Here is a 22,005-nt window from a genome sequence, read left to right on the forward strand (position 1 = left end):
CTGTACTGACTGTCTGTTCTGTACTGACTGTCTGTTCTGTACTGACTGTCTGTTCTGTACTGACTGTCTGTTCTGTACTGACTGTCTGTTCTGTACTGACTGTCTGTTGACATCCTTACAAAACATTCTTTCAATGCAAGAACTAAATCTAGTAAACTTAAAAATTTAAGGCACTATATCAGCAGATAGATATCATTGTTATTCTATTTTTTTATGTTACTTGTATAAAAATAAAAATAAAGCAAATTATAATAGACAAAAAAGTAAAATTCTCTTTTGTTCGTTTCTGCATAAAGTTAGGTAATTAGGGCTTAAATAGCATTGCCTAAGAACAATTTAATATAAAACATACAAAAGAAGTAATTTCGAATTTATGAAACGTTAATTTTACACAAATACACAAAGGGAACTAAAAGTTAAAAAGTATGATATTAATTTGAGTAACTAGGTTTTGTTATTTTAAAATAAGGCGTCGCGACTTCTCTCCCGTCGAGTTACGATCTTAGACCTTTCGCGTGAGACCATGATAAGCTATTACTAGGTATAAATGGCCTATACCTATCTTGATTGGGTTTAAAAATCCTTTTAAACAGTAAAGCTTATACCTATGTATATATATATATATATATATATATATATATATATATATATATATATATATATATATATATATAACATTACGACATGACTCATAGGAGCAGAACAAATATATATCTGAGTACATACCTACATATAAAGCTTCGTCACACCGCGCCACTTTTATAACTGCAAAAGTTTTTGAGGATGGATGGATGTTTGTTATTCTTTCACGCAAAAACTGATTGTAATTTAAGTTAGTAACTTAGATAGCTGGAGTTCCAGAATAGCACATTGGCTAATTTTTATCCTGAAATTATAGTTTTATTTATAAAACTAGTATCTATATAGTTAACTTCCTCGAAACCTGGAATAATAATGATCTAAATATGTTATGAGTCATTTTTCTTTTTTATACACTGTATAAAAAGGTTTTATAATTACTTTTTTTTTGTTTTCAGGATGTTATTCTCCTCATACACGGCACCTTTCAGCTGAAATTTTAGGTAAATATTATTGTTTTATACGCTACAGTTACATAATAGCCTTAATATAAGTTTCAAAATGTTAAAACAAGGAATGAAGAATTTTGTTCATCATATTTTGCTCAGTTAAAGTAGTGCGTCAGTCCGTACGTAATACTTAATATTTATTTTTTTTTTTTTTTTTTTTTTTATTTATTTAAGTTAACAAACAGTGTTCACAATAAAGTTTTACATAACAGACTTACAATACAAACATTATTAATCGTGACATCAACATCGTCAACTCCAGATTACAATTTTATAATAGTAAAAAATGCACATCAAGGAAAAGAAATGGTAGGTATCTAAGGGCCACTTGCAGCAAAATTACAAAAATCTCGATTTTATTAAAACTAGATTTTACCCTAAACTCGATTTAACTTAAGTCTCATCGAAGTTGCGTTGCTCATAATAAAATTATGTCCAGTTTAACTAAATCGAGATTTTGCGTATCTTTCAGTCGCCGTTCGTTCTTTACGTTCCGTTTTAGATACAATAATGTACACCAAAGCAATATCGCGTACACAGAAACGTATATTTATCAGTGTCAATCACAGAGTACATTGTAATAGTAGGTATCAATTTGTTATAATATAATTTTTATAACAATTTGTTATAATACAACTAAAAGCCATTTAAGCAAAGAAGTGAACTGAACAATTTGTTAATTTGTTATATTCATAGGTTATGTTTCCGCGCATATTTTAAGTCAAGCAGTTTTGTTTCGTGTTGTGTTTTTGTTATAGTTGATTTTGTGTTTTTCGAGTTTTCTGATTTTCCGTTTGCAACATTAGAATGAAAAAATCCAGGGCGCCTAATTTTACTAATGATGAAATAATGCATCTTTTGATACTTGTTGAAAAATATCCTGTCATAGAAATATTAACAAAATCGAGATTTAATTACGCTAAACCGACTCTGGTGCCGATTTAACTTTGACGTTTATTTGAATCGAGATTTAAGCTAAATCGATGACGTGCAAGACATTCAATCTGATTTAAGGCAAAATCGAGTTTTAAATCTAGATTTAACACACGCTGCAAGCCGCCCTTATATACATAATACATCACAAATACATTTTTTCCCTAAATACCATCAACCAAACACTAGTGATTATTATTGTTATTATTACTCAGCTAGAAATACATACTAAGCAGACAACTTATATATCTTTCTATCTCTTAAACATTAACTGTACATTGCGCAGCCAAAGTAGAAATAGGGTGCATTTTTGTCGATATGGATACCCTAGCCCTACGACTTACATCTTGGGATCAGTGTTAACTACTAGGCTACCCACACCGAGTCCGTATGCAAGGTTTGAATTCAATGAGTAAACCCGTTTACGTTTGTACTGTTAATGCAATAATTCAAAAATTTCTTTTTTAAACTTAGCAACTCTTGCGAATAAGATATCCACCGACAAAAAATGCTTATTATAAACATCAGTAACTCTATACAAGGGTGAGCGTTTACCAGCATTTGTTCTACAAAATGCAGTGGCAAATATGGAATGTGGCTTACGAGAGTGCGTTCCAGTTGGAATCTTATAACATAATTTATTATTTAGGGGGATACAATCATACTTATTATGACATAAGTCGTAAAGCATCATTAATTCAAGATATGTTCGTCTTGATTTAAGAGTGGAGAGTTTGTATTTGTCTAACATCTGAACATAAGGTAAATGCGAAAAGCAATATTTATAATGCACACAACGTAAGAATTTTTTTTGAACTGTCTCTAGCGCATCTATATATTTGCTATAATATGGGTTCCATATAGGTACAGCATATTCAAGTTGAGGACGTATTAGTGATTTATAAATATGAAGATATGTTGAAGCCAACTTAAACTCATTACAAGTACGCATCGCAAATCCGTATAATTTATAAGCATTGCTAATTATAATATATATATTAATTTTATAATTGAAGTAAAATTTACAATTCCCTTAGAATAAAATAAAATCAATCGAACCTACTTTCAAACGGCGTTTAGTAACAAGGAAAAAGTATAAACGGCACCAATTTTATTTCGTCGATAAATAATTGCCAGAACGTCAGCTTTTTTAACGTTGTCGATTCGTTACTTAGTTTCCTAAATCAATTTTACAACTGCTAACAAAGGTTTCATGTTATATTTTTCGCCGTGGTGTAACTGCTGACTGTAATTACTAGACATTTGTTAAAGTCTCTGTATTATCAGAAATTCACGCAAAAACATCTTATACCACAAGAAACCCTTATAATATTTCGCAGACGACTGACTTATTTGTATTTAACCAACATTAGTTATAAATATATCATTACTTCTAAAATATTTAATTCTCAACGGAAACCTGTACATTTACGCTTTATTTAAATAATTAAATATTACAATTCGGTAAGGTATTTGAAGATGTTGCGTCTTTCAAACCATTATTTTAAGAAAAGTTTATGTATTTATTGTTTTTCAGTTGTATTATTGATGTTATAAAAGTGTTTAAATAGTAACATAATTTGACTGATATTTAAAGCTACGGACATTGTTTATTTAATTGCACTTAAGCCCCGGCTAATCTACCGGTACGATTTTAATGTTATTATGTATGTTTGATATATTATTGTGTACATAATTATCACATTAGCAACTGAAATTTTATACGATTTTCTCATGTTTAAATCGTCGACAAACGTTAATAATTATCATTTTTGTGTGTTTCACTGGGAGGGTCGAAATTGTCATAATCAACTGGTAGTCTTAAATTTAAGTATTTCGAGGTAATTTTAGGTAGAAATAGTTAATAGTAATATTATCTACATTATGTTTGCACTGTTGAAGGTTGGTTATTATTTGAATGTTGTTATGAATGCAGTATAGATTACAGTTATAAAATTTTTAATCAGTCTAATAAAGCGAATTTATTCGAAGGGCTCAAACAAGTGATGTATTAAATTTTGACGTGTATTATAAATCCACTTCGTCATCGGGCCTATGAATTTTGATTTCAATTTAGCTTTATTTAATTTAATTTCCCTTTAAAGCCTTCCTAGCGAAAACCAAAACTACCGATCTCATAATCCCATTACTTCTACGCGTTTACTCTCAAAAGAGGCAACAGTAAAACGTATAATCCCGCGTCACGGAAAAAAAAACGAGCGAATTTTTATATTAAACCAGCTCTCGTAAGCTGCATTCACCTGAGGAGCCTCTAGACGGCAAATTAAGTGACATTAGAGGCATAATGCCGGTCGAGGGAGACGTGAAAGCCGAGTGCCGAGGACAATCAACGCGGATTACGCCGCTCGGCGGCCCGGCTCAGGCTAATATCGTCGCTATTCCCGTCCGAAAATGCTTAATTTTCCCCGTAAGAAAATATTCGTTGGTTTATTACTGTCGAGTCCCGTATACAAGTCGGCAACGCAACGTTAGTCGCAGTAGTGCGTGGTTGGCCCAGTCCATATAGTCATAAATCTAGGATGAATATCGTGGAACGAGGCTGGAGTCGAAAAGCGCTTTGTTTGGCTACAAGTGCGGTTAACTTATACAAAACGTGCGAACTACGAGTTTTTTTCACGAGCTGAGCCAATTCACACATTTCATTCAGTGTAGCATTTTCGTTTGTCCAAAACAACTATTTACTACTACCGTCGTAATGTTGTGTTTTAACTGTTTTTGTGCTTATTATACTAGCTTACGTTATTCTGGTACTTCAGTGAAAGTTTATGGAGCACCTCAACTATATAATATATGCAAATAATAGTAAGTTGATTAGAATCACTCTTAGTTATAAAGTTAAAGAGAAGTTGTTACCAATTTCCATTATTTTTCTTAGAATCAATTGTTAAACAACTTAAAAGATCAAGAATGAACGAGTTGTAGAAGAAATAATTTGAAATTGAAGAGTTTAGTACATCGTTTTGTACAATTACAGACGTCGTACGTAAGCAGCTGCGTTTCCTGAAGAAATGGCTTTTATCTAATTTATTTCTCATTTCTTTTCGATTTATTTTTTTGCAGTTTTATTTTTTTTTTTATTCGACTTGTTCTGTTATAAATTAATCGATCGAAATGCTATTTACTTTTTGTTTTTTTTTTTATACTTATGTATTATTAATTCTAAAACAATTAATTCAGTAAAATTAAAGTTATATATAGGTACATAATTATATTGTGTGTATAAATGTAAAACTTATTCCAATACATTAATGTAAGAGATAGAAAAAAACACATTACAAATATTTTAGATCAAAAAACTTTATCAATAAAATTGTAAATAGAAAGACTTGTAATCCTTTCTACCTTTCGTTAATTCGAATCTAGCTTTTTTATGTGTATGACAAAGAGAGGCAGACGAGCGAAAATAATGCCCTTCCACTCTCGTCACGGAGGCTTTTCTGACAATTATACTATGTCCACAATGGCTTTTGCAACGTCTTCCCGGTGTAATAACGCGGCAGATTAAAGCATTGTGTCGTATAGTGGACGATGAACCTTTATATTGGGATAATTGCTTTCGGACTTTCCATTAACGTTTGCTCAGCCCCTTTTATTAAAAATAACACTTTTCGTACAAGCGCGATGACTAATGGGTGAGGCTTGGCGCTACTTAACATCCATTGTGTTACGAATTCGTTATCACGACGTGTCCTGCTAATTATTATACTTAACTGTCGAAAGTTTTGCTTACAATGTTGATCTATTTAGATATGAGATCTAACTATAGTGACTAATTTATTACAATCACTTATTAGACGTAATTTTGTTTTAGACACAGTTGCTATTATTATTATAAATTATACATTTTATATGATAAATTTTATATATCATATGAAAAGCTATAATTTTTTTTGTACACTAAAAGCTTGCTGGTGTAATAAAATTTCTATACCATAAGAATGTTGATTTATTCGCTGCGATATTTTAACAAGCAATAGATATGAAGTGTACCGATGTCGATGTAGTTAAGGAGTGTGCACTCTCATATTTTCATGTCTCCGCAATGTGATTACCGCAAATTGCTCCGTAGCCTACAGTCTACAAATGAGATCTGGTATAACCCCTGAACTTTATATTACGTATCGTACGAGTGTTCTCGTCTATCGTTGCCGTGCTGAACATATGAATTTAAAAAAAAATCATTTTAGGAGACATACCTACCTTTAAAATTGTCTATCAAAATGTTAGTTTTTATTAGTGGTTTAACTTAATACACGGAAACCTGGTTTCTAAATGATTTTTAATATTTTGATGAAAAGATTTATTGCCTACGGTTCGGTCACGGTTGTGTAGTTGTCACCTGTCAAACATTGTCTTGTAGGTATACTTAACACCATAGGAAAATCAAAGTTTAGTCGTTTTGTAGATAACAGTCGGGTATTATTTCCTTCCTCATTACTAAAATTAAAAATATTAGAAATAATATAATGCTTGTAACGATTGTTAAAACTTTTCAACAAATAATTATATACGTCTTTGAAGAATGGAACTGTTAGCATTGCAAAAGACAGCCGCTCATTTGCGTTTATCGTATTAAATATTCATTTCACAACATTGAGGGACATAGATGTCAGCCACAGATGCGCGCCGACTGCGCCCGCGTCGACGGGTGGTCCGCAGGGACGTGCCTCGGGACCGCTATTGTTTCTCGCTTCTGTTGATAAGCAACATAACTGTTTTTTTTTTTTTATTTCTTTAACTATCGTCTCATTAAATATTGTTAATTATATTTTTGTAACAAAAAATATATATCTAGCATCAATAAATGTATTTTTATAAAAATCAACAATTAAGATTAGCACGAAAACTTTGTTTATTCATTATATAAAATTAGAAAAATATTTGCGTTTACAGATATGTTCTCAGGCGTTAAAATTAATGAATCCATTCGTCTTTTTTAAAAGCTAATACCCGGGTGATCTAGCTTAGCTCGTTATTTTTTGTAAATCGTGTGTTTTGGAAACCATATTTAAATACGAATTACATAGTTATAAAATATGAATAATATTTTTTTACTGACAATAATAAAAAATATAAATAAATATAGTAATTAAAAAATAATAATGATAAAATATGAATAATATTTTTCGATTTTACCGATATGATATTTTTCGATTTTACTGACATAATAATAAAAAATAAAAACTAGCTATTTAAATAAAAAATAACGAGTGCAATTATAAAAAAAAAGAAAAATAATAATCGATCTGGAAATTTGAGTATTTGAACGGTGGTCTTTTCGGTCGATCGCGTCCGGTCGATTTCCTACCTGAGCTATTACAACTTATTGACAATTGTGAAATTTACATTGCGAATTTTTGACAATTTGGCTATTGATATGAAGTTTTTTTGTTGTCTATAACATAACTTACTCTGCTCAACAATAACTTAGTAATAATTATAAAAGCGTCTTCTAAAAGAAATATTGACGTTATGTAGGTTGTGTTAGTTTTTCTATATAAGGCGCGTGAATCGCACACCGTTTTGGAACGTTTATTTGAAAGAGATTTTGCAGCGACAATAAAGAAAAAAAAATTATGGTCTCATGCCAATCTGATGGGTTAATTCAAATGTGTTTACTATGAGGCCAAGTCTGATGTACATTTTTAGATAACGTAGTATGTTCGTCGAAAAAGTTGTTTCGATCTATTCCTATTCAGTAATTATGAAGTTTAGAAGTAAATAGTTATACAAACAAGGAAACAAATATTTTTTACATTTTTTAAATTAATTGGTTAAACATATATAGCCTTTACTTATTATTAAGTCATACTCATGTACAAGATACACACATACAAGTATTTATTTAACCCTACGACGTGAAAGAGACACGCGTCAAGCCCAAGCGAAACGCATGAATGGAATTAAATGATTTGTACAGAAAAACGTACCTACAGGTTAATTGTTATTTTGGTTTAATTACAATACTGAACTTTTTTGTCGTTACTTAGATGTACTATTTAAATTTTATGATAAAGTAATGATTCAATTATTTACGTTAACTGTATGTATTGTAAAAACGTAAAATTGTATATTTAATAATGATTATTTACCGTTGATATATTTAGAATCTTCGGTTGTATTATTCGGTTCAGAATAATTGAATGGTGCATATTTGTCCGCTCGCCTTATTATACAAATTGCTATATCTTTTATTCATCAATCCAATCATCCATACCACAGAGTGCTATCTAGAGGCGTCGCGGATGCGAAAGTATGAAAATCGCTCTCGTTACCCTCTTTAAAATTTTATTAATAATTCCTCGTTAAAAGCGACGTCAGCGATGAGACCACAAATTATTGGCTTAGTTAACCGCCGCCTTAATTATATTTGTGTTTACGAATCACACGAAAATAAAAGTTTAATGAAAACAATAGTCGTTGTTTTCGGTTTTTTTTTGTCAACAACGTGACATCGACACGCCGCTCGGCGCACACGTTTTTGATGTGTTGCGGTGAAAACCTATCGAACATGTCAAATAACACAACAGCTCGAAACTATCGTAACATGACAAAACTAAATCAGTTTTTACCGCATCATATTGCATATTCCAACCATAAACGAATTCGGCGGCTGGAAGCTATTTCGATTGATCTTATAAAAGTATATCCTTGTATATTTTAGACATATACTTACGGTCTTAATTCTTAAAAAAATAGGGAACGACTTGTCACGTTTTTCTCTCCCGCCAACCCGTTCGGGCTGTCACGCGACGAGACATTGTATGCAAAACGTCGCGTGCAAGCGATGTTATTGTTCTTCAAGAAGGTGGATTCCATTATTCTAAAACCCTGCCCGCAGGGATTCATTTCATTTTACGGCTGATTGCAAGGTTTCTTTACCTGGTCGGTCTACAAGTTTAATCAGGCTCGCAATTGGAAAAACAATACGTACAGCGGAGACGTACTACGACGTTCGTACGAAAAGATTGGCTGTCTGCCTGCGGGCTCGTTTTCTTTGTCACTTATCGTTCCATTCTAATCCCGCTTGTGTAAGTGACATATACCAGTGTAACCCGTTGAATTATTGTTGTGAAAATAACCGTTGTTTTCCTGAATAATTGGAATGCGTAATCGTGTTATCGTTAATAGGGCTCTATTAACTAAACTATCTCGACTAAACTTACCGCGTTAACGTAACGATATTTGGATAAAAGATTCTTTTTGAATACATCCCGCACGCCTGCTTTCACTTTCACGGATATTTGAATGGTTGTGCAGTTGTAATAAGAGCCATTCTCCCGTGTGTTATAACGCGTTTATTCACGTGAGATTAACGTGTGCAGCACGTGCGATGGCCAATTTCCCTTAGTTCTGTAAACGGTCGGATCGCGTCCGCTCGGAATGAAAAGCGCGACAACGACGCTCGAACACGTCGGGATCGGATTCTTTGATTTGTAAAATCCATTCCAATTAATAATATATTCACTATAATTTAAAATAGAACGATTCAATATTGTTCGTCTTATTAAAAATAATAATTGATTAAATATCTGGACATGAAGCTTGTAAGTTTCTAACGAATTCTATAGCTCTATTTTATTAGTTTTCGTTAATAATATTTTAATTGTATTTATATACTTTATGAATATTTTCCAAGTATTCTAATTTTCTAAATATACTAAACGTTACGTTGGTATGAGCAAAAATTTAGTGGAAATATAGAAATTCAATAATCCAGAATACTTTCAGTTGGACAGTATGTGGATTATTCAATATGGAAATACGTGGAAAATAGAATTTCATTCGTGTCTGATATAAACGCAGTCATCGGTGATGTGGTCAAGATGCGAAGATAAAAATTTTCTCGGCTGACTGCTGAACTTGAATGCTTCACTGGTCAGATATTTGTGGAAGTATTGCGTACGATCGACGTGTACCTACGATTTTTAGTCGGATCATTTAAAAAAAGTATTGGTACAAATAATTTATTTGTGAAAATACATTTTACAATTGTGAATTTTGAACTAATAAACTGCATTCGTTTATTGCCTCTTTATTTTATAGTACAAAATATTATATGCTTTTAAATGAAAGTATAATTAATGCTTAACATAAAAATAATAAATCTTTAAAATACTACTTTATTAATAATTTATTTTCTTGGATTTAAATGTAAAGAAAAATTGTCATGGTAATCGTAAATCAACTTTTTTTAAATAACCATGTCCGATTGTCGATAGCCGATTGTTATATATATTTGATATATATATATTTTATAAATATACATAGCGCGCTTCAGCCTGTAATATCCCACTACTGGGCACAGGCCTCTTCTTCCATGTAGGAGAAGGATCAGAGCTTAATCCACTACGCTGCTCCAATGCGGGTTGGCGGATGTATTCCCTACTATGAGTAACGATCGCTATCAGGTGTACATGATAACAACCGGGACCGACGGCTTACCGTGCTCTCCGAGGCACGGTGGGGAGACCCACAAGGACTGCACAATCACCCAGACCACGGCAAACACCTGTATGGCCAATACAAATGTTTGTCATGTGCGGAATCGAACCCGCAACCGCCAGCGCAACAGATACAATCCATGGCTGTAACCGTTGCGCCAACGCGGCGTCATATACATAGAAATAATACATATATAAATACAAATATATATATTACACCCAGACTCAGGCGGGAATCGAACCCGCAGAACAGAAAGCAGGGCCACTACAAACTGCGCCAACGGGCTAGTCAAACATACACATTGACATGACAAAATTAGGTTTCGATTAAAACAAGAATCATTAAAATTATTTATTACTAGCCTGTTAAAGTGTTAATATCCTACTACTACTTTAAACTAACCTATTAATTTATACCCTGATATTAATTTAATAGTTATTTTTATAAAAGCTCTCTATACACCACATTTTTAGTTTTTTTCAGGCTGCAGTATAAATAACCTATCAGGCGAACTTATAGCTGCTGTATATGTTTCGTACAAACTATCAACCCCAATTGAACCCCATTAGCTGTGGAATATCGCAAAATCCGTTCGTAGCGGACGTCTACTAACTATAATTTACCTCCCTGCCAAATTTCATCTTTGTCCATCCTGGATGGATGGACCATCCAGCGGTTTTTGAGTTCTCGTGATTAGTGAGTCAGCAACTTTTCTCTTTTATATATATAAACTAGCTGTGCCCGCGGCTTCGCCCGCGTTGAAATCAGTGTGTCACAAAGTTTTCCCGGCAAACTTCCAGTGAAACTCTCATCAAAATCGGCTTAGCCGTTCCATAAACCTTCCTCTTGCCAATGGTGGAGCCCTTTCCCCATTGGTGAAACCGCATGAAAATCCGTTCAGTAGATTTTGAGGGAATCGATCACGTACACTTTTGGGGACTTTGTTTTATAATACACTAACTGTTGCCCGCGACTACGTCCGCGTGAAGCGTGCGCGTCCTACATAATGGTTTGTTGAATTCCTCAGAATCGTGGTATGAAATAATGTAACCTTTTCACCATCTATATTAAATTTCAAGTCTCTTACTTCAAAAACATAGGACTTTCATACAAACTTCCAACCCCCGTTTTATCCCCTAGGGGGTCGAATTTCGTAAAATCCGTTTTTAACGGATGTCTACGCTCTATAAGGAGCCTATCTGCCAAATTTCAAGTTTGTAGGTGTTATAGTTTCGGAGATTTCGTGATGAGTGAGTCAACCTACCATCCCCGTTTTAACCCCAAAAGGGAGTCGATTTCTAAAGATACATTATTTGGACACCTTCTCATCATCTATAGAGCATAAATTTTAAATTTCAAGTCTCTTACTTCAAAAACATAGGACTTTCATACAAACTTCCAACCCCGTTTTATCCCCTTAGGGGTTGAATTTCGTAAAATCCGTTCTTAGCAAATTGCTACGTTCTATATGGAGCTTATCTGCTAAATTTCAAGTTTGTAGGTGTTATAGTTTCAGAGATTTCGTGATAAGTGAGTCAACTTACCATTCCCCGTTTTAACCCCAAAAGGGAGTTGATTTCTAGAGATACATTATTTGGACATTTTCTTATCATCTTTAGAGCATAAATTTTAAATTTCAAGTCTCTTACTTCAAAAACATAGGACTTTCATACACATTTTTAACCCCCGTTTTACCCCCTTAAGGATCACGTTTCGTAAAATCCATTCTTAGCGGATGTTTACGCTCTATAAGAAGCCTACCTGCCAAATTTCAAGCTTGTAGGTGTTATAGTTTCGGAGATTTTATGATGAGTGAGTCAACCTACCATCCCCCGTTTTAACACCAAAAGGGAGTTGATTTCTAAGGATACATTGTTTTGACACCTTCTCATCATCTATAGAGCATACATTTTAAATTTCAAGTCTCTTATTTAAAAAACATAGGACTTTCATACAAACTTTCAACCCCCGTTTTATCCCCTTAGGGATCGAGTATCGTAAAAGCCGTTCTTAGTGGATGTTTACACCCCATAAGAAACCTACCTGCCAGATTTCAAGTTTATAGCTGTTATAGTTTCGGAGATTTCATCATAAGTGAGTCAACCTGCTATCCCCTCGTTTTAACCCCAAAAAGGAGTTGATTTCTAAAGATACATTATTTGGACGCCTTTTCACCATCTAGAGAGCATACATTTTAAATTTCTAGTCTCTTACTTCAAAACCATAGGACTTTCATACAAACTTCCAACCCCGTTTTACCCCATTAGGGGGCGAGTTTCGTAAAATCTGTTCTTAGCGGATGTTTACGCTCTATAAGGAACCTACTTGCCAAATCTCAAGCTTGTAGCTATTATAGTTTCGGAGATTTCGTGATGAGTAAGTCAACCTACCATCCCCCGTTTTAACCCCAATAGGGAGTTGATTTCTAAAGATACATTATTTGCATACCTTTTCCCCATCTATAGAGCTTACATTTTAAATTTCAAGTCTCTTACTTCAAAAACATAGGATTTTCATACAAAATTCCAACCCCCGTTTTACCCCCTTAGGGGTCGAGTTTCATAAAACCCGTTCTTAGCGGATGCCTACGTCTTATAAGGAGCCTACCTGCCAAATTTCAAGTTTGTAGGTGTTATAGTTTCGGAGATTTCGTGATGAGTGAGTGACCTTTCGCTTTTATATATATTATAGATTATAGATTATAGATTAAAAACAACGCCAGTCGAATGTAATGTGTTGACATTTGTCAACTGACAAAGGTTAACAATGCCCTTGCAGAAAGTAGAACAGTGGATGTTCATAAAATAATAAAAAAAAGTAATAGATTTCATGTCTATAAGTCTCAGACGACAACATCTTGTATGTTAGTTGTGTTAAGTTTTTCTTTTCCCTTTTTCCATCGACTGCGATACAATACGTGGACGTGACCTCGACTAGGGAGAGCCAACGTGACAAAATAGAGTTTATCACGTAATTTACACGATGCGATGCAACATCTTCGTTAGTATATTGAATAATGTTATTTATTTATTATGAAAATTTACTAAATACTGTATAGTAAGGTAAGTATATCGAGTATTTCGATACCAGTGGAGTCTGATGACGGAAATTATTATTTAAAAGTGGGTTATATGTCCGGATGATAACTTCCAAATAAAACCTTGATTTCATTTCTTAGGCGTGTACTTAGTACTATTACAAAATATACATTAAAAAAAATATACATATTATATACAAGTTATATACAATACATTAGATTGCTATATTGGTAGCGTGGTGAATTCAATGCAGGCCTGAAATATATCAGCTTGCCTACTTGTTCCAAAAATACCCTCAAGTATCATATCAGATAACTCAATGAAAACTCTGCTTTTCCGTTTCCATATCAATCAGCCTTTATGGCTATTCCGTCTAGAATACTTTACTTTTTAAAATAAGCTGTCTCTTGCCAGCTCTACATCGAGTATAGTCTACAGACAAGCTAAACTGCTTGTCGCAACAAAAAAGCGATTATTGCAATTAAAACATACCTATAATCTAATTTTTTTTTCAATCTTACTCCGACACTGTCGTCACGACAATTCACACGTTCTCGTGTGAGCATATTGTCACTGTTTCATACTCTAACCCGGCCATCATCATGAAAATAAACGTGTCCCTTTGTGTGTTGTCTGTAAAGAAAATTATGCAACTATAACATGACTCTCGTTAGTTAAAATCTGTCCAAAATAAAGAGAAGTTCAGAATCATTTTAGCCATAGGGACCGAGTGACTTATACTTTAAATTTACAGTAGTATTTAATTAAATCACAAAAAAAAAATTCAATGCCAAGCATTAACGGACGTTACTATCTCTTTGAATAAAATTAAAATTTGTCAGCTGATTGTAATAAAACAGTAATTACTAAATCAGGTGAGATGTACTGATGATAATAAGAAACAATCAAAATTTATTATTGATGTTGAAACACAACCATACTGATTAATCTCCTTCGTGGTTTCTCCACTCTAAGTGATGTGAAATCATCCATGCTATTTTGACACTGTGGGAAGCCGAAGTGTGGTGCAATAAAAAAATTTTTTAACCAATCTGATTATTACGGGAAACTGTCAGGTATATCTAGTATCATCATCATCACTTCAGCCGATCGCAGTCGATGCTCGACGTAGGTTTCCACAAGTTCGCTGCTGGGCATAGACCTCTTTCCCTATGTAGGAGAAGGATCAGAGCTTAATCCACCGCGCTGCTCCAATGCGGATTGCACAAATTTTCAGATTCACTTAGATTAGAAATTCTATAGTGAAAAAGAATAATACATCAAAAACTTTTATTTGTTAGATATTGTCGTCCGTCATATAGCGTTATCCAGAACTGGTGAAACAGGCCCTAAACGTAAGAATATTTCATTACAGTGGCGGCGCGGCGGTTAACGAAGGTAATTAATTAAATCGATATGCGAGTGTCGTACGATATAGTCGCATAATATCGCAGCGAAATATTTCATTAATATTGTTAAATTTCGCGGTGATTTAGTTTGCGTGTTGCGCCTACGAGCTGATTACATTACGAGTTACGACGTACTCCGTGCGAGTGTTGTGGAGACTGAAGGTGCCGATCGACATATCTTTATGAAACGTCTCAAGTATTGAGAGTGCTCTCGATTTTATTAAGTGTTATGCTGGTTACTTAAAATATTTCAGAACGATATAATCCATCAAATATTTCTAAATAAGGTTTATAAGAATGAATTGTTTTTTTTTTTTTTGTCGCATTTTATTATTTGAGTGTGTAGGGAAGGGATATTTCTTTTTGTCATGCTTATGATCAAATCAAAATACTTAAATTACATATTGTAACATGTTTATCGACGACTAGCAGTGCCACGCGGATTCAACCGCGTTGATTGGAGGAAAAAAATAGCCTTCCTTCTTCTTAAAGCATACCTAACCTTCCTCTTTAAATAGGCTATCCAACTTAGATGAAATTTTCTATTTAAACAAGTTGTTCCTGGGATTAGCGCACTTAAACAAACAAACCAAATTTTCATCTTCATAGTATTAGTATAGATTAGTACAGATAAAGATATACATATAAAACATGTCTTTTACACTATTGCGACGTAAATATTTATATAATAAGTATACTGACTCTGACTGGATTAAAAGAACAAGCTGGAATGATTCAGTGAGATGAATCTGAAATTTAGTATTTTAGAAAATAACAAATACTAATATATAATAATAATAATTCAACCTATTAAGTGAAATAAAAAAAAAAAAAAACATGCCCTTTTTGTCGACAGTATAAAAATACATAAATAATTAAAAAAAGGTTTACTAGTAATATTTTAGTTTTACAAACGTCATATTATACAGTCGTGTAACTGATATTACGTCACTTCCGTTATATACTTTTCTTACGGTTTTAGTATCACATTTTTTTCAGTTCGGTCGCCCAGCCAAATGTCAAGCCTGCCGTAAGGAACTTCGTTCCAAAACAAAAATGTCTAGATGATGAGAGTTATGTGGGTGCAACTGTATATACACTTTTAATAAATGTTAATAGTAGGTTATTTACGAGTAATACAGCAATTCTAAACAACGGTTTCAATTTGAATTTTAGAAAGAAAACGCCTAACGAAAAAGTAAATATCTAACTAAAAAGTAAAACTTAGGAGGTATAGAGGGCGGCTTGGGTCCAGTTTTCACGCGATTTCGATGTAATTTGATGTCGAATTGTCGATGTGGATGTAGTCCGGTTTTTATTTATTTACAAAGAGCCCGGGTCCATGAATCCGGTCTATGAATTAGAAAAATAACATTTATTTGTAACAGGTCATAGTAATTCATACATTTTGAACACTTTAATTGTATCCTGTAATATACGTAAATCCCGATTTCAAAGGTAAGCTATGTGACCGAACAGCACTCCGCATAGGCTTAGTAATATTGATACGATTTGGTTACAGAGCACTCAGAAGTCAGAAATTAAGGCAACCTAGTAGACATATAAAAGTACATAAACCTTTGTTTACTAATTCGTGTTACAAATCAATTCAAAACTCAAATCCAAATGGATTCCTGGTTCATACTTGTTGAAAGTGGAAGGAATAAAAATATCTTTAATGTAATCAAGATCAAAAGAGTAATTATAATATACTTACATGTAATGAAAAATTCAAATCTCCATTCATTTTATAAGAGTCGAACAAATAACGAGAAAATTAATTTCTCCGTGAACATATCTAGGAAAAATATATAATCGTGGAGCGTACTCACTTTGCGCGCTAGTGTCGCCGGCGCGCGGCGAGAGGCGCGCGGTCTGCGGGCGGGCGGTCAAATAAATTACCTTCCTTTGAGAATTTGATTCTTTTGATCATCGCGAAATCAATTCCGTCGCCCCTACTATTAGTCGGTTTCGTTTAAGCGACGTTTAATGCGAAACGGTACTCGCTTATCAGTGCATAGCAGCGGTCGACTCGAATGTGATTAAATTTTTTAATCAGTTTTTCTTTTATATATTTCAATTATATTTGTTTTAATGCGTAACTCGTACTTAGTTATAAAATTAGTAGTCGATTTTATTTAACCTTTTAATAGTTACTTAAAATAAAAATTTATACGCTAGATTAAAAAAACTATATTAACAGATACGTTTATTGATGTACATGTACTCAGTAAAACTTGTATAAAAATATTTAAACAATTTTTAAGACAAAAATAACGTGTGTTAAAATATTTTTCAATGGATTCAAACGTAAAGCTGGGTTACTAGGTAATGTTAGTATGGCTAATTCGTCAAAGGGCGTGCTGCCCTTTGTGCCAACTCATGGTAATCAGCGGCCGCTCTCATTTCACTCACCTAGCTTGGACTGGTTCCGGACTGAATTTCGTTTCTTATTTTTATAATTAAAAGGGAAATTCGACTAATAATGCTTAAGTTGTTTATTAAATGCCTTACAAATTCAATTCATTATTTTAATTTTTATTTCTCAGTACCTATATACATGTCTATGTTACTTTGTTCTATTTTTAATTTTTATGCTTTAGTCAATATTAAATGATAAATAGGCGTATTTGAAAGAAGTTGTATCATTATAGTCTTAACAATGAAAATATCTCGATATCTTTAATTAGCACACATAGATAATGACAGAGTTAAATAAAAGTGGGTCGATATTGACTGTACATATTTGAAAATTATTTTTCTTAGCCCAACATAAACATAATTATATAAACAATACAATGCGAACGTGACAGTCTAGTGATCTACCGGCGTTTAGTCGACTAAGAATAAATCATAGTGAATTTAATTTAGGCGATTACGTCTCAGTCTCTTATTAACTCGCAATATAATCTGACGATCAAAGAGCGTAGGAAATTGATATAAAGACACAAAGCATGAAAGCGTTAATTGTGCACTTTGTCCGTAATCAGATGACTTATGAACATTTTCAAGATACTCTTAGTCGCAATTTGAATTTCTTTGTCGTCGGGATTTTGTTATGTAAGTCAGGTTGCGTTTTTAAGAAGTTAAAGCAACGTCTGCGGCTAATTTATCAAAGGGTGCACCCCACGATCTAGTTAATTGTATTCAAATTTATCGGCCTCTCGCTCTGACAGATTTATAGCGATAGCGGCAATTTGTTTCTTAATCAAACAAACGTAATTAGTGGACGATATTTAATTAGCGCTTAACAGACTGTTTGACGCTAATGTTACCTCGATACGATTTTATTCTGTTTAATAAACCGGTTGAATGGTTTTAATATTGTATAAATATACGTGACAATAGTTTTATGTCTATGAGTTTTTTTACCCTTTGCGATATTATCGTCATGTTTTCCAGCTGCATACAACTTTTTTTTTATTTTCATAAAGAGTTTTCATCATGTCATCAAACGGTATATGCATAAAATATAATTACATTGCAGTGAATACGGATGAAACGAACAGTCATTAAAACAGAACCCGTTCGCCCGTAAAGATTTTATAATTTGTAATTATGTCACTGAATCCTATTCCCCTATTACTTTATTGTTAAATCGATGCACACAGTGAATAGCGAGTGCACAATACGCACATTGTCAATAATTATTGTTCGCAGTTTAGGTGGTATCAGCACTCAAAGGAAGCCGACAAAGAGACGCCGCGCGGTACGGACGCATTACCGGGCCGCTGCGGTGCCTCCCCCGGCAGGGCTGTGCGATACTGATATATTAATAATATATTCTGTTTCTGTCTATTAACAACCGCTCTGGTGTAGTGGTGCGAGTAGTCGCCTAGAACACCGACGGTTTGCGGGTTCGATTCCCACTCGGGATGGATATTGGTATTTGTCCAAATATTTTTTTTCGGTTTGTATTTCTATTTTTGGGTCTCCCTACCGTGACTCGGAGATCACGTTAATCCGTCGGTCTCGGTTGTTATCATAAATACCTGATAGCGATCTTTACTCATAGTAGGAAATATATCTGCCAACCTGCAATGGAGCAGCGTGGTGGACTAAGCTCCAATCCTCCTATATGGAGAAAGAGGTCAATGCTGAGCAGTGGGATGTCACGGGCTGAATGCGAATGCGAATATTCTGTTAATGAAAAACAATGATCTGTAGCTGCATGTGAAATTAAAAACAATTTGACGTTTCTGTGAATATCGATATCAATTTAAGTGTACTCGTATAACTATGTAAGTAGTATTTTGACCTCAGAAAAGTTGTTTACAACTGTAATTCGCTAGACACACTTTTAGAACTGATTTCGTTTTGGGATCAGTCAACTACTATTAGCTAGATATAGATTATCGCGTTCAAACAAAAAACTCGCTAACATATCTGTTATTATTATTTTACTTGCTAACATGAAGAATTTTCAACACAGAAATAACAAATAATGTGCTGTGAAACAAAAAACAATTGCAGTAAGAATCTGATTCGGCGTCCGTCAGTTACATATTTGCCTCTTTAGATGTATGACCCCTTGTTTTTTAACGAACAGTAAACTGTTTATACCTCAGTCCACTCGAACTCGGTATAATTTTTTTTTTTTTTTTTTTAATAAATTTAAGACGTACCTACTGGAAATCTATTAAGTTGTTGGCGAGATTTGTAATTTTAGTTGTATAGATAATGGTATAAAATGGTTTGTCGGCTTGGACGTGTGTACATTTAATACTTGAAAAAAAAAAACAAATAAAGTTATTTTTAACCGACTTACAAAAAAGGAGGAGGTTCTTAATTCGACTATTTTGTTTTTGTTTTAATGTATTTCAGAACTTTTGACTGGGTGGATTTCGACAATTTTTTTTTTTAAATCGAAAGGTAGTGTGTCATTTGGTCCCATTTAAATTTATTTCAGATCTAAAAATAACTTTTTGAGTTATATCTAATAATGCGTTATTGACGATGCGACTATTTTTTCGTCGACCTACGTTGTATTATACCGCATAACTTTTTACTGGGTGTACCGATTTTGATGATTTTTAATTTAGTCGAACGTCAATGTTTATCGTATGGTCACATTTAAATTTCATTGAGATCCGATAACAACTTTTTGAGTAATCTTCGATAACACGTATTTACTTGACTATTTTTTCGTCTATCTACGTTGTATTAATTGTCGATGTAATTGAAGTCGGTTTTTTTCGTTTGCGAGCAAATATAATTATTAAAGCTGAATTTCGATGATTAGACGGACAACAAATCATCCAGAGATAACTAATTAGTAGTAATTGTACTTACAGTCAAAATGTTGTTTACCCTTAAAATTCCTGACAGTATTTACATTTTTTGTTATAATTACATACATTTTATTTTACTTGCTTAGCGTAATATTAAAAAAAAAACGAGTGTGCTTTAGACGACACGACTGAAGTAAAACTTCTGCACAATAGGCCTGTACTATGTCTTAGATATATACGAAACGTAACTAGCTATGAGATAAAGAGAGAAGGAAAACGTGTACTTGCACCTCCCTCTCCTTTGTTCCGTTCGCCTCGCTCGATCACACTTTTCATCACGCTCTCGTCACGCATTCACCAGCTTACTCCCTAAGTCAAGTGTGCGTAAAGAAGTTTTACTTCAAAAATATGGTGTAAAGAAAATAAAAGGAAGAAAGTAAGACGTTAAACTTTGTGCTTCTAACCTATATCCTAGAAGTAGTGTTCTTGTTTTGCAACAAAGTATCCGCAACGTTTTCTTATCCTCGCCGCCCCGGCCGCCGTTCTCAAGACATTCGCAGATCATAAAGGCAACGACGTAAAAGAGACAGCCCTGATCTCTCAAGCTCAAAGTGAGTGTGTTACTCTTTAACCTGAGCAATTCGCGACCGGCTAAACTTACCACTCCGCTAAATAAAGTTAAAAGGCTCCTCGAGCTTTGTCTCGGTTCGCCTTTGATGTGCGCCGAGGAGGTCCCACACCCGCGCCCCCACACCCTCGCCCTCGCAAACAGTTCACCGCAAGCTGAAACTATTGCCTTTAATGCCTTTTCCGATCGGATGTACGTACGAGTGATTAGTACCTACGTTCCGAAGGTATTCCCGAGGAGTTCGTTCAAAGTGCTCTCCAGTCTACGGTCGCGGCTGGACGACCCTCATTTTGATCTATGCGGTCATCGAAAGGATGGAGTCCCCCCTCGTTACAGTTTTTAATAATTTCTATTAAACGCTCACATTTTACTTCTTACGTCTGTTATAATTTTACGGTATACTTTTTATTTGGCCAAAAAGTGTGCCAGCTCTTTGTCCGGCGAGTTTTAAACGTTCGCTGTAAACATCCCCTAGAAAATTCGAAGTCAAACATAAAAGTGTGTTAAAATCGATAATTTTAATCGAGAGCCAACGAATATCCCTGTCAGAGGTATTAACAGTATTGTCCGAATGCGTCCTATAAATGTGACGCGGACTTTGCGAAATTTCAATTAGTGTAATAACATCGCAGCTCCATTATAGCAATCAAAGGAAAACGGAAAGTTTGTGCACATCAAAGAGTAGCTTAGTGCGTGCCTGACTAATGAAGCTTCAGTGATGTGAATATGTCAATTAAATAGATTGTCGATATATGTATTTTCTGTATTCATTCTCAACTACACATGTACTTATTCGTTTTTATTATTATTGTATTTAATTGAACGGCAAAACTTAATTGTTGAGAATATATCATGTTGATTTAATTAGAATTTACTTGTATCTGTACAATTCTAATAGTCTAGTTAAAATAAAATTTATGTAGTAATCTTTTGTTTATTTTTTAACCGACTTCAAAAAAGGAGGAGGTTACTCAATTCGACCGTGTATATATATATATATATATATATATATATATATATATCGTTTATGAACCGATTTTGAATTCTTTTTTTGTTGGAAAGGAGATATCCCAAGTGTGGCAACATGATAAGGAAACCAGTATCTGATGATGAAATCCCAGAGAAATTGAGGGAAACCCTCGAAAATCATAGTGATGAACGGTATTAATGATGAATAATTATATAGTATAATTTATACAATAGTGTAAATAC

General features: G+C 33.7%; 1 long non-coding RNA gene across 1 annotated transcript in view; it reads left to right on the forward strand.

Annotated features, from left to right (window-relative positions):
- Positions 1 to 22,005, forward strand: part of LOC123657082 — a 67,794-nt gene that overhangs the window by 45,198 nt on the left and 591 nt on the right. Inside the window, exon 2 of the long non-coding RNA XR_006743650.1 lies at positions 1,038 to 1,082. This is a non-coding gene — a long non-coding RNA (uncharacterized LOC123657082). The remainder of the gene's footprint in view (positions 1 to 1,037; positions 1,083 to 22,005) is intronic.

The sequence above is a fragment of the Melitaea cinxia genome, chromosome 10, assembly GCF_905220565.1.
Source record: "Melitaea cinxia chromosome 10, ilMelCinx1.1, whole genome shotgun sequence".
In the NCBI taxonomy this organism is placed as follows: Eukaryota; Metazoa; Arthropoda; class Insecta; order Lepidoptera; family Nymphalidae; genus Melitaea; species Melitaea cinxia.